We start from the raw sequence: 14451 nt of genomic DNA on the forward strand, positions 1-14451 counted from the left end.
ATGGTCTGGTATTCCCATGTCTTTCAGAATTGTCCACAGTTTATTGTGATCCACACAGTCAAAGGCTTTGGCATAGTCAATAAAGCAGAAATAGATGCTTTTCTGGAACTCTTCCTTTTCCATGATCCAGTAGATGTTGGCAATTTGATTTCTGGTTCCTCTGCCTTTTCTAAAACCAGCTTGAACAACAGGAAGTTCACAGTTCACATATTGCTGAAGCCTGGCTTGGAGAATTTTGAGCGTTACTTTACTAGCGTGTGAGATGAGTGCAATTGTGCGGTAGTGTGAGCATTCTTTGGCATTGCCCTTCTTTGGGATTGGAATGAAAACTGACCTTTTCCAGTCCTGTGGCCACTACTGAGTTTTCCAAGTTTGCTGGCATATCTTCCAGGATTTGAAATAGCTCAACTGGAATTCCATCACCTCCACTAGCTTTGTTCGTAGTGATGCTTTCTAAGGCCCACTTGACTTCACATTCCAGGATGTCTGGCTCTAGGTGAGTGATCACACCATCGTGATTATCTGGGTCATGGAGATCTTTTTTGTACAGTTCTTCTGTGTATTCTTGCCATCTCTTCTTAATATCTTCTGCTTCTGTTAGGTCCATACCCTCGTTCAAGGTAAGGAGCAAAGGCTGTGCTTTGCTGGAGCAGCCATGAAAAGATACCCCACGCCGAAGGTAAGAGAAACCCAAGTAAGATGGTAGGTGTTGCAAGAGGGCATCAGAGGGCAAACACACTGAAACCATACTCACAGAAAACTAGTCAATCTAATCACACTAGGACCATAGCCTTGTCTAACTCAATGAAACTAAGCCATATTCGTGGGGCAACCCAAGATGGGCAGGTCATGGTGGAGAGATCTGACAGAATGTGGTCCACTGGAGAAGGGAATGGCAAACCACTTCAGTATTCTTGCCTTGAGAACCCCATGAACATTATGAAAAGGCAAAATGATAGGATACTGAAAGAGAAACTCCCCAGGTCAGTAGGTGCCCAATATGCTACTGGAGATCAGTGGAGAAATAACTCCAGAAAGAATGAAGGGATGGAGCCAAAGCAAAAACAATACCCAGCTGTGGATGTGACTGGTGATAGAAGCAAGGACTGATGCTGTAAAGAGCAATATTGCATAGGAACCTGGAATGTCAGATCCATGAATCAAGGCAAATTGGAAGTGGTCCAGATGGTCAACACTGAAATGAGATTGATTCTATTCTTTGTAGCCAAAGATGGAGAAGCTCTATACAGTCAGCAAAAACAAGACTGGGAGCTGACTGTGGCTCAGATCATGAACTCCTTATTGCCAAATTCAGACTTAAATTGAAGAAGGTAGGGAAAACCACTAGACCATTTGTGAAAGTGAAGTCGCTCAGTCGTGTCCGACTCTTTGCAATCCCATGAACTGTAGCCTATCAGGTTCCTCCATCCATGGGATTTTCCAGGCAAGAGTGCTGGAGTGGATTGCCATTTCCTTCTCCAGGGGATCTTCCCGACCCAGGAATTGAACCCAGGTCTCCCACATTGCAGGCAGACTCTTTACCATCTGAGCCACCAGGGAAGGTATGACCTAAATCAAATCCCTTATGATTATACAGTGGAAGTGAGAAATAGATTTGAAGGACTAGATCTGATAGATAGAGTGCCTGATGAACTATGGACGGAGGTTCGTGACATTGTACAGAAGACAGGGATCAAGACCATCCCCATGGAAAAGAAATGCAAAGAAGCAAAATGGCTGTCTGGGGAGGCCTTACAAATAGCTGTGAAAAGAAGAGAAGTGAAAAGCAAAGGAGAAAAGGAAAGATATAAGCATCTGAATGCAGAGTTCCAAAGAATAGCAAGGAGAGATAAGAAAGCCTTCCTCAAAGATCAATGCAAAGAAATAGAGGAAAACAACAGAATGCGAAAGACTAGAGATCTCTTCAAGAAAATTAGAGATACCAAGGGAACATTTCATGCAAAGATGAGCTCGATAAAGGACAGAAATGGTATGGACCTAACAGAAGCAGAAGATATTAAGAAGAGGTGGCAAGAATACACGGAAGAACTGTACAAAAAAGATCTTCACGACCCAGATAATCATGATGGTGTGATCACTCACCTAGAGCCAGACATCCTGGAATGTGAAGTCAAGTGGGCCTTAGAAAGCATCACTACGAACAAAGCTAGTGGAGGTGATGGAATTCCAGTTGAGCTATTTCAAATCCTGGAAGATATGCCAGCAAACTTGTAAAACTCAGTAGTGGCCACAGGACTGGAAAAGGTCAGTTTGCATTCCAATCCCAAAGAAAGGCAATGCCAAAGAATGCTCACACTACTGCACAATTGCACTCATCTCACACACTAGTAAAGTAATGCTCAAAATTATCCAAGCCAGGCTTCAGCAATACGTGAACCGTGAACTTCCAGATGTTCAAGCTGGCTTTAGAAAAGGCAGAGGAACCAGAGATCAAATTGCCAACATCTGCTGGATCGTCGAAAAAGCAAGAGAGTTCCATAAAAACATCTATTTCTGCTTTATTGACTATGCCAAAGCCTTTGACTGTGTGGATCGCAATAAACTGTGGAAAATTCTGAAAGAGATGAAAATACCAGACCACCTGACCTGCCTCTTGAGAAATCTGTAGGCAGGTCAGGGAGCAACAGTTAGAATTGTTGGTTCTAACTAAATGGAACAACAGACTGGTTCCAAATAGGAAAAGGAGTATGTCAAGGCTGCATATTGTCGCTCTTCTTATTTAACTTCTATGCAGAGTACATCATGAGAAATGCTGGACTGGAAGAAGCACAAGCTGGAATCAAGATTGCCACACGAAATATCAATAACCTCAGATATGCAGATGACACCACCCTCATGACAGAAAGTGAAGAGGAACTAAAAAGCCTCATGATGAAAGTGAAAGTGGAGAGTGAAAAAGTTGGCTTAAAGCTCAGCATTCAGAAAAGTAAGCTCATGGCACCTGGTCCCATCACTTCCTGGCAAATAGATGGGAAAACAGTGGAAACAGTGTCCGACTTTAATTTTGGGGGCTCCAAAATCACTGCAGATGATGATTGCAACCATAAAATTAAAAGACGCTTACTCCTTGGAAGGAAAGTTATGAGCAACCTAGATAGCATATTAAAAACCAGTGACATTGCTTTTCCAATAAAGGTCTGTCTAGTCAAGGCTATGGTTTTTCCAGTGGTCATGTATGGATGTGAGCTGGACTGTGAAGAAAGCTGATTACCGAAGAATTGATGCTTTTGAAGTGTGGTGTTGAAGAAGACTCTTGAGAGTCCCTTGGACTGCAAGGAGATCCAACCAGTCCATTCTGAAGGAGATCAGTCCTGGGATTTCTTTGGAAGGAATGATGCTAAAGCTGAAACTCCAGTACTTTGGCCACCTCATGCGAAGAGTTGACTCATTGGAAAAGACTCTGATGCTGGGAGGGATTGGGGGCAGGAGGAGAAGGGGACAACAGAGGATGAGATGGCTGGATGGGATCACTGACTCAATGGACATGAGTTTGGGTGAACTCCAGGAGTTGGTGATGGACAGGGAGGCCTGGTGTGCTGCAATTCACGGGGTCGCAAAGAGTTGGACACGACTGAACAACTGAACTGAACTGAAACTCCAAATCTTGATGTCTTGACTTATTTCTACAACAGTGACATTATGACCAAGTCAATATACATCCACCACACCCAAGCTCCTCAACCCTCCCCTACCCTCAGGCACCTGCTGCTGTGACTTCTATTTTAAAGATTAGGCCACATGTACTGGAGCCAAGCAGGATGCAGTTTTTCTTGGCCAGCAGAAAGGGTCTCTTCATTCACTCAGCAAAATTAGTTTGAGATCCATTTGCTCATATTTCATATATCATTAATTCATTCTTTTTTATTACTGAGTAGTATTCAGTGTTTGAATATATCATGATTTATTTATCTTTTTTTTTTGAAAAGGGAAGGAATAAGAAACACATTAAATACCTATAATGTGCTAGATATTCTATATTAATTTCTTTTGCTATACATAGGTCCTTGTTGGTTATCCATTGTGCATATAGCGGTGTGTACATGACCTTTCCAAACTCCCTAACTATCCTTTCCCCCCATCAACCATAAGTTCATTTTCTAAGTCTGTGAGTTTCTTTCTACTTTGTAAGTAAGTTCATTTATATCATTTCTTTTTAGAATCCACATGTAAGGAGTGTGATATGATATTTCTCCTTCTCTGTCTGACTTCACTCAGTGTGACACTCTCTGCTGCTGCTGCTGCTAAGACACTTCAGTCATGTCCGACTCTGTGCCACCCCATAGATGGCAGCCCACCATGCTCCGCCGTCCCTGGGATTCTCCAGGCAAGAACACTGGAGTGGGTTGCCATTTCCTTCTCCAATGCATGAAAGTGAAAAGTGAAAGTGAAGTCGCTCAGTCGTGTCCGACTCCTAGCGACCCCATGGACTGCAGGCTACCAGGCTCCTCCGTCCGTGGGATTTTCCAGACAGGAGTACTGGGTGACACTCTCTAGCCCATCTGTATTGCTGCAAATGGCATTATTTCAGTCATTTCAATGACTGAGTAATATCCATTGCATATATATGTGCCATATCTTCTTTATTTGTTCCCCTGACAGTGAAAATTTAGGTGGCTTCCATGTCTTGGCTATTGTAAATAGTGCTACAATGAACATTGGGGTGCATGTATCATTTTGGGTCTTGTTTTTCTCCAGATATATGCCCAGGAGTGGCATTCCAGGGTTATGTAGTATTTCTATTTTTAGTTTTTTCAGGAACCTCTATATTCTTCTCTATATGGCAACCCCAACCCACTCCAGTATTCTTGCCTGGAGAATCCCATGGACAGAGGGGCCTGGCTGTCTACAGTCCATGGGGTCGCAAGTATTGGACATGACTTAGCTACTAAGTCAGTTCAGTCAGTTCAGTCTCTCAGTCGTGTCCAACTCTGTGTGACCCCATGGACTGCAGCACACCAGACCTCCCTGTCCATCACCAATTCCCAGAGTTTATCCAAATTCATGTCCATTGAGTTTGAGTTTAACAACTAAACAACCACTATACTGTTCTGCATAGTGGCTGTACCAATTTACATTCCCACCAACAATTTAGGAGGGTTCCCTTTTCTCCACACCCTCTCTGGCATTTGTTTTTTGTGGATTTTTTGACGGTAGCCTTTCTAACTGATGTGAGGTGATATATCATTGTAGTTTTGACTTGAATTTTTGTATTAACTAGTGATGTTGAACATATTTTCATGTGCTTACTGGCCATCTGTATATCCTCTTTAGAGAAATGTCTATTCAGGTCTTCTGCTCATTTTTTGAGTGGGTTATTTGTTTTGATGCTGTTAAGTGTCATAAGATGTTTGTAAGTTTTGGAGACTAATCCCTTATCAGTCACATTGTTTGCAAATGTTTTCTCTGCATCTATGATTTGTTTTTTCATTTTGTTTGTTGTTTCCTTTGCTGTGCAAAAACTTTTGAGTTTAAGCAGGTCCCATGTGTTTATTTTTGTTTTATTTCCATTATTCTGGGAGATGGATTGAAAAAAGATGTTGCTGTGATTTATGTCAGAGTGTCCTGCCTATGTTGTCCTCTAGGAGTTTTACCATGTTCCATCTCACATTTATCTGTTTATCTTCTGATGGGCATTTGTGTGGTTTCCAGCTTTTAGCTCTTACAAACAAAGCTGTTATGAATGTGATAGACCAGTTCTAGATGGGAACATTTATTCACTTCTGGGTGAAAGCAAATAAACAAAAATGGAATGAGTGGTAGGTGTACGTTTACTTAAGAAAGTGCGGAGTCATTTTCACCGAGGCTGTGTCATTGTGCAGCCACATCACCGTGCGGAAGGTTCTGGCTGTTCAGTGTTCTAGCGGTGTTGCGGCTTTCAGCCTTTCTAAGAGGTGTGTAGTTCTATTGCACTGCTTTGTAATTTGTGATTTCTTAGTGACTAATGATGCTGAGCATCTTTTCATATGCTTATCTGTAATCAGTACATCTTCTTTTGTGAAGCGTATGCTCAGATACGTCGCCCTTTTCTCTCTGACCTTTGTCTTCTTAACTTAGTTCTGGGAATTCTCTATGTATGATGGATACATGTCCTTTGTCAGAGACACATGATTTACAAATACTTTCTAAGAGTCTAAGGCTTGTTTTTCATTCTCTTCATAGAATCTTTCAAAGAACAGATGTTTTTAATTTTAATGAGGTCCACAGAATATAAAGAGCCGACTGAGAAGTCCAAAATGGAAACCACAAATTCCAGACATGAAAAATGGACCTTGTGTACTTGACAGCTGGGGTCAGCTGTATCTCAAGACAGGCAAACTCAGGCCAATAGTCAAAATGTTCTTCATTTTTTCCATCATACTAATTTTAAATGGGCCATATGATTCACAGCCCCAGTGGAGTTATACGCTTCTTGATTCGGGAACTAAATTCAGGATGCTTAGCTACCATTTAAAAGTTATATATAAAACATAAGCACTGAGAATATTCTAATATCAAGCTTCAAATGATCAGAAAATACAGTTTCTGAAACTGAGTGAAAAAGCCTGGGAAACAAACCATGTAAACATGCAGTGTTATAGAAGTGAACTATATTAAGTAATTCTAAAAATAAAAAAAATATATAATCCTCAGGTGATGGCATATTAGGAATTAGTTTTATTTTCAGCTTTTATTACTAGTTTTTTTGTTTGTTTGTTTTACCAAGTTATACTTCTCTTTGTATGGCAACAGAATCCTGAAGCCCCACTGGGACAGAGAGGCCAGTAGAAATGCACATTTTAGTCGTATCTGCATGAACATCATCCCATGAGAGTAAAGCTGAAATACGGGTCTTATTATGAAGGCGTCCTAACAAAATATTTTGAAAAAAGTTCGAGATATTTCTACAAGCTACTTTTTTCTGAAAACATGGGAAATTTTACACAAGTACGTTTTCAGGGTTCCATACAAGGGATTTGGTATCACAATTTAAGGAGTCACAGTGATGGAACCAGAATGATAAATGAGAGACAGAGAAAGAGGAAGGAAGAGAGGGAGGGAGGAAAGGAGGATAATAACAGTAAGCAAGCACTTAAATTCAGGAACGAAAATTCTTTCCATCTCATCCATTTGGATTTTAGGCCTCAAGGTAAAGCATTTCCCCAACAGTTTACCCTAAATAAGGCAGGTTAGATAATAAACAGGACTGCAGTGGTTGGATCATATTTACAGCAGGGTTTCTGAGTAGATGGGATTAGTGGTGACCCTGAGGTCGCTGGTTTTGAAGCAGAAAGATACGCAGTGGCCACTCACCTTAGTATTCTGTTCCTTCAACACTGTTTCTCTAACCTAAGACACTGCTCAGGATGGAGATGAAATTAAATGCCAGTGTTAAACAATTTGCTGTGACAAGACTGTGATGTCATTGATAAGGATCTGTCTGCTGGAAACTCCAGAAGTCCTTGTGGAACTACCATGTACTTTTGAACTTGGTGTTGGAGAAGACTCTTGACAGCCCCTTGGACAGCAGGGAGATCCAACCAGTCCATCTTAAAGCAAATCAGTCCTGAATATTCACTGGAAGGACTGATGCTGAAGCTGAAACTCCAATACTTTGGCCACCTGATATGAAGAACTGACTCATTTGAAAAGATCCTGATGCTGGGAAAGATTGAAGACAGGAGGAGAAGGGGATGACAGAGGATGCGATGGTTTGATGGCATCACCAACTCAATGGACATGAGTTTGAGTAAGTTCTGGGAGTTGGTGATGGACAGGGAGGCCTGGCATGCTGCAGTCCCTGGGGTCCCAAAAAGTCAGATGCAACTGAGCAACTGAACTGAACAGTAGGGGGAGAACTTGTAAGTTTTTAAGTAGAGAGCATCTCCAATCTGTGTATCACAGTATGGGCAATACTCTATGGGGGCAAGTTCATCACATTTAACATTTTCCCTCTTCTGTTCATAAAACAAGACTTTGCTTTGCCCATTCAGTGTGTTCCCTTTATTGAAAAAAAAAATTTTTTTTTTTCCTCCTTAAACTGGTGTTTGGGTTTTCGTGATACAGACTCCGAGGGTAAGGAAAAAGAAGTTGGAGTGAGGTGCAGAAGGAAAGAGTTTAAAAACCAGGGGCTTAAGCTGCAGGACTGGGTAGGAAGCAAGAGACACTGGATGTGCAGCAAATCGGAGCAGTGAAAACAGGCTACAGGGTTTTCACTGCTTGTTTGTGTTGCTCTGATGTCGACCCCATTCTGAGGTGGCAGCTTTAATGATCCTCTTTTAAATAACAGCCCTTCCATTTTCTGACATCCTGTGATTTGCCATGTACAAGGACATCTCTCTGAGGATTTTTAAAGCAATATACCAAATGCATACTCTCATTGATTCTGGAAGATATCACATCTGTCAAAATAAGAAGGGTGTTGTAGAAATGGACGACTCACAGGAGAAACAGTTCTTAGACTTTGAAGAGTTGGTACTGTGGTTTAAAGACTGATCTGGAATAAAGTTGTGAAAATCTTTCAGAATACAGGGAGAAAACAGAAACAAAGACTCACATCCAGGGAATTCCTGATGAACAACGACACTGAGAGAATTTAATTTATTTCAGAAAGGAGACACTGAGAGGATTTAATTTATTTCAGAAAGGAAGAAGTGCAAAAGGGGCAGGTGAAAAATTTGGATAATAGAAAGGATTTTTCTCAGAAAAAAATGGTGATGAGCCTTCACCTTATTCTGGGAGCTCACCCCATTGCTGGTTCTCTTCTCTTCCTGCTTCTAGGACCATGACACTTTCCTGGCCCCTTACAGTTGGGAGGGACCATGAACTAGTTCTAATGCGTGGGTTTATACAGAGATCATTTCCAAGCCATGGCATCTAAATGCCAGCGTGCGTCTCCAGGCTCTTCTCTGCCTGCCTTGGAACTGTGTCATAATGATGGATGGTGAAGCAGAGATTGAAGCATCCTGGGTTTCCAAGACACTGCAGGGAGTTGGCCGCTCCCAGCATAGCCTGGACCCTTGAGGGCCATTAACCGAATAAAAAATGCCCTTATGTTAAGATGCTGAGGTATTTGTGCTGTTTGTTATAGAGATATAAGACTTTCTTCTCTAGCTAAAGTAGTTTCTTGATTGTGATGTTTTATAAATTTCTTACATAATTTCTATGTCATTTAGCAGCAAAACATGGTAAATTGTGAGCAGAACTGTAGTATTAAATGGGGATAGTAGCAAAAGTCTTCAATTAATGTGGAAATGATGGTGGTATGCCCTGGGACATGGCTGTGATAACAAGAGGAGAGACTGGAAACTATTATAAATCAAATTGCCACATTAAAAGGCAAGATCAAGAGCAGATGAAACTGGTATTTAGGAAAAAGATAAGCAAGTAAAGTGAAGTTGTTTTATAGGAAATTGTGAATTCTGTCTTTTGGGAATTTCAAGCTTCGGAAGCCCCAAAGACCTGCATTTCCTTCACCACCTTCTGCTCCCTGATAACCCACATGTTCCAGGTTTATTCCTCACATAAGCCCAGCACCTCCACTGAAGCAGTATCTTCCACTGTGCTCCTACCTACTCAGGATTCTCTCAAGGTGATGGTGACATTGCAGGCTACTGGGCCCCTCTCCAGACTCCAGTGAATCAGCTCCTGGCATTGTACTGGAACAAGTTTCCCAGATGAATTTTACATACTGAAGTCTGAGAACCGCTCCACTAAAGACTTTTCTCATCTATTAGGACCTTTCGATGGCTAGTTTCCCTGAATATCTTACGTTCTGAGGTGACTCAGTGTTTCACTGGGTTGTGTTCTTATCAGCATTACAATTTAGCTCCTTTGGACTGCAAGGAGATCAAACCAGTCCATCCTAAAGGAAATCAACTCTGAATATTCATTGGAAAGACTGATGTGGAAATTGAAGTTCCAGTACTTTGGCCTCCTGATGTGAAGAACTGACTTATTGGCAAAAACCCTGATGCTGGGAATGATTGAAGGCAGGAGGAGAAGGGGACAACAGAGGATGAGATGGTTGCATGGCATCACCGACTCAATGGACATGAATTTGAGCAATCCTGGAGACAGTGAAGGACAGGGAAGCCTGGAGTGCTGCAGTCCATGGGGTCACAAAGAGTCGGATGTGACTTAGTGACTAAACAACAACAGAAAAGCTGACTTAGATCAGTATGAGAAGCCAAATATTTTTCTAGATGAGGTAGAGGACAGAGGACAGAGGGAGCTAGTATTGAAGAATGGTGCATGGACTAACTCTTCTGTTATAAAAATCACCCTGATGTGTGCAAATGCATATCTAATTTTAGACCTAAAAATCATGTGAGGTGAAGCCATTGCTTTATAGTCTCACTATGTACCCTGTTTATTTGATAAGCTACCATGATTATTTGCTATAATTCTAGATGGTATTAATAAAATAGCACATCTATCAAAAGCATGGCCGATCCCTTATTACAGTGACCCTAAGGAAATTGTGTGTGTGTGTGTGTGTGTGTGTGTGTGTGTGTGTGTATGTGAGAGAGAGAGAGAGAGAGTAGCCCCCAAAATGCACTAACCATGTACAGAATACGTACAAGGGAATTCCTCAGGCTCTCCAGATGTGTTTTGTTTTGCAGATCCTTTGAATAGGTTACCAGCTAAGCAGACCAACAACAAAAGATCTCCTGCTCGATGTGGTTGTCCCTGATTAAAGATGTATAGGTGAGACTGTAGCAGGAAGAAAAGACAGAGGCAAAACAGAAAACAAGGAGAAGTTTGAAAAAGGAGTTATGCACCGGAAAAGAAAACATGCTCCTTAGAGTCACACCTACCTTCCAGAGGCAAATTTAAAATCCTCTGTACTTCTGAAAAATCATAGGGGTTGCTCTGGATATGTCTGATAATAAAAACCAAAGAGAATTTCTTTCTTTTTTTTTTTTTCCCATAGAGGAGAGAATAATTTGAACTTCTGGGGTGGGAAGCACACAGAAGGAGAAATGAGGTGGTAAACTTGGTATGTTTTGAGGAAAGATTGGAGCAACGCTCCCCCCCCGCCACCCCCCACCACCACCTCACCTTTTTTTTTTTTGTTGAGGGAATGAAGTAGCTGCTTATCTCTTCCTGGAATTTTGGGGAAGGTCTCTAATGCTTGTGGGGAGGTGACTGGGGAAAACAGTATACAGGACTCAGGAGGCAGAAAGGAGACCATCTGAAAGGAAGCCCTGGGGGAATTCTCAGATATCTTTGGAAAACTTATTTAAAATTATGAGATTGGAAGTTCCTATTATTATCCTCTTCCATGTTGGGAGGTGGTGCTTACATGGTGGGTAGCAGCAATGAAATTCATTGTCAGAAACCTAGAATTGTACAGATTTGGAAGACAAGTTTATACCATATCCCAAATGTCAGCACTCCAGCACTTCATTTCCCAATGTTTTCTGAATGACTACTGAACCCAAGTACTGAGCACCAGGACCTCATGACACATGTTGAGAGCAGAGATGCAGCTCAGCTCATGTCTAAGCCAGGTCCTGAGGATGAGCTGAGGTTGCCAGCGAGATCATGGGTGGGAGGCAGGGACTGGAGGGACTGGGCGTGGGCCATGAGGTCTGCTATGAAAGAGCGCTGGGGGTGTCAGCAACAGCACCGTGTCCAATCAAGCAGGGAAGAGTAACAGGAGTATGGACCCAAGACACCTAGTTACGGAGTTTAGGTACTAACCTGCAGATGGTTAAGAATTATTATTATTATTTGTTTTTTGGTGCCAAGAGGGGTATGAAGGTAATGAAGAATTTTACGTGATCATATTTGCATTAAAAAATCACTCAGGTTGAGTACGAGGAACCGGCTGCTTAAGCAGAAAATGTCCTTGATTTAGTCACAAAACTCAGGTCCTCCAGAAGCCTATTACCGGATGCTGGTCCATGTGAGGATGCTACTGGACGACGGAGCCTCAGCCCCTCTTGTCGTGATGGTGTTGCCACTCTCTCGGTTTTTCATGGAATACAGACCAGTGACAATGATAATAGAAATACCAAACAAGTTCAAAACAGCCCATTCCTCTGAACTGTGCTTTTTTAATGCTCATGGTATTTAAGAGATTCAACAGGTGAACCTGCATGCCAAAAGGGAAGACATAGCATTTGGCAATGAAGATACGTAGAGACTGTCAGAACGCATCTCTCCTGTGTTCTTCTTTCCAAGGTGGGTTGCTGTACTGTCCAAATGAGGAGCCATATTATCATGAAGACCACGGTGAAGATTGGGAGGCAGTGTATAAGAATAGAATAAATACAGGCTTTTGGCATGAAACACACCTTAAAAAATTGGTCAAAATTAAATAGGCACATTGGGTTTCTTTAAAACAATGTCCTTATTTGTCTGAGACTTCAATGCAGCGCCTGTTAAATGTCTCAGTTCAGTCAGTTCAGTCACTCGGTCCTGTCTGACTCTTTGTGACCCCATGGACTGCAGCATGCCAGGCTTCCCTGTCCATTACCAACTCCCGAATGTTGCTCAAACTCATGCCCATACAGTCAGTGATGCCATCCAATGTTAAATGTCTACATAAAGGTCAGTTATATGTTGATGCACAGAGGTGGCTGTCTACTGCCTGGCATACAGATAGATACCTAATGGATATGACAAAATGGGGTGATGATGATTTGATGTCTAAAATGACTTTAATATATTAATATTAGTATAGGAATACTATATAATACATTTGAAAGAAGAAAGCTTTTGTAGGATTTCATTTAACTTTGTAGGATTTTCTCCAGCACTCGATTTGGTACTCAGACTTTATGTTTGGGTGTCTTCTCCACATCCCTAGTACCTGTCAGTACACAGCTGAACAATTATGTAAGGACCAGAGAAACTCTAGAGAATAAAACCCTGAGTACAATCTGAAATGCTTGTTATCACAAAGAATTCGCTTGTCACTCTTAAGGGGAATAGGTAATACTTCCAAAGGATCATGCAAAAGACCAGAGAGTTATATTCTATTAGCCACTAACTACCAAAGTGTTTCTTTTTTAAACAGACAGAAGTTTTGTTAGCAGATTATGTAACAAAATATCAGTGATTCATGTACATATTTTTGTTCTTTTGCAAATTGCATTTTTTTCTACAGAGATTAATTTGAAAACTCTTTGTTATGAACATCATGTACGATTTTGTATTCTGACATTTGTTGAGGATGTTATGTCTTTATACTTTTCAGTTGCTTCTCATAGTTTCAGGGGGAAATGCTATTTCAGAATCTAGCCTATACAAGGAAGATTCACAGAGTTCAGCTAGGGGATCGAAAGGTTGCTCACTCAGGTGTAATTTGGAACATTTTAAGTATTTCAAAGTTTATGAAAAATTATGCCTCCTACATACATAAGTTTATATACACATATAAGTTTATAGTCATGAGAGAGTCAATTCCTAGGCAGGTTGATAAGAAGTCCCCAAGGAGAGAGGGGTCTGGAATTCTCAAGGAAGAGGAAAGGACAAATGTCTTTTTTTTTCTTCTCTACATTCGTTAGTCTTGGTCACATAAAATGTTTTTTTCTTTAAGCCCAGAAGTGATAATTACACAACAAACAACTCAGTTTAAATTCTGTACTAAGGATTATATAACAACAGTGTATCCTGCTTGAGAACAGTTTCTCCTTCCTGAAAAAATTTTGGCTAATCCCGTCATCTTAAAATGTATATTATGGGAGTGGGTCTGGTAAGACCTTTCTATTGTTAGTTCTAATCCCATTATCCTAAAATGTAAATTGTGGAAGTGGGTCTGGTAAAATTTTTACAACCTTAAGACATTCTTTTGATTTATTGTAATAACCAATTGAAAAAGTATATAACTCCCTTTTCTAAGACTAGTGAGAGGGGCACTCTCCACCCGCCTTCTGATGTCTATGTCAGAAGCTTTCTCTGTCGCTTTACATACTTTAATAAAACTCTGCTACACAAAAGCTCTTGAGTGATCAAGCCTGGTCCCTGGTCCCGAAGCTAAATCTTCTTCTTCGGAGATCAAGAATCTGACACTGTTAACCATAAGCTCAGTCATATGGTCAGTATGTAGGGGAACATATTCACTTGAGGTTATTTTGTTGTAAAATGTTTAATTAGTTAAAGTGAGTTCCCTTCTACCCTACCCCATCCCAACTTGCCCTGGACTAAAACAAAATGTCAAAGGAGCTTCAGAAGTTGAGGGCCCTTCAGAGACCCTGTGCAGGATTCATTAGCACCACTGGATGTTTATCAAAATTTGCTTAATACTACTTGAACGAAATTTAGTGAGATCTTAATGAGAATTGTTCCATGTCCAGTTCTAACTGTTGCTTCCTGACCTGCATACAGATTTCTCAAGAGGCAGGTCAGGTGGTCTGGTATTCCCATCTCTTTCAGAATTTTCCACAGTTGATTGTGATCCATACAGGCAAAGGCTTTGGCATAGTCAATAAAGCAGAAATA

Source organism: Bos mutus, chromosome 11, assembly GCF_027580195.1.
Source record: "Bos mutus isolate GX-2022 chromosome 11, NWIPB_WYAK_1.1, whole genome shotgun sequence".
Lineage (NCBI taxonomy): Eukaryota > Metazoa > Chordata > Mammalia > Artiodactyla > Bovidae > Bos > Bos mutus.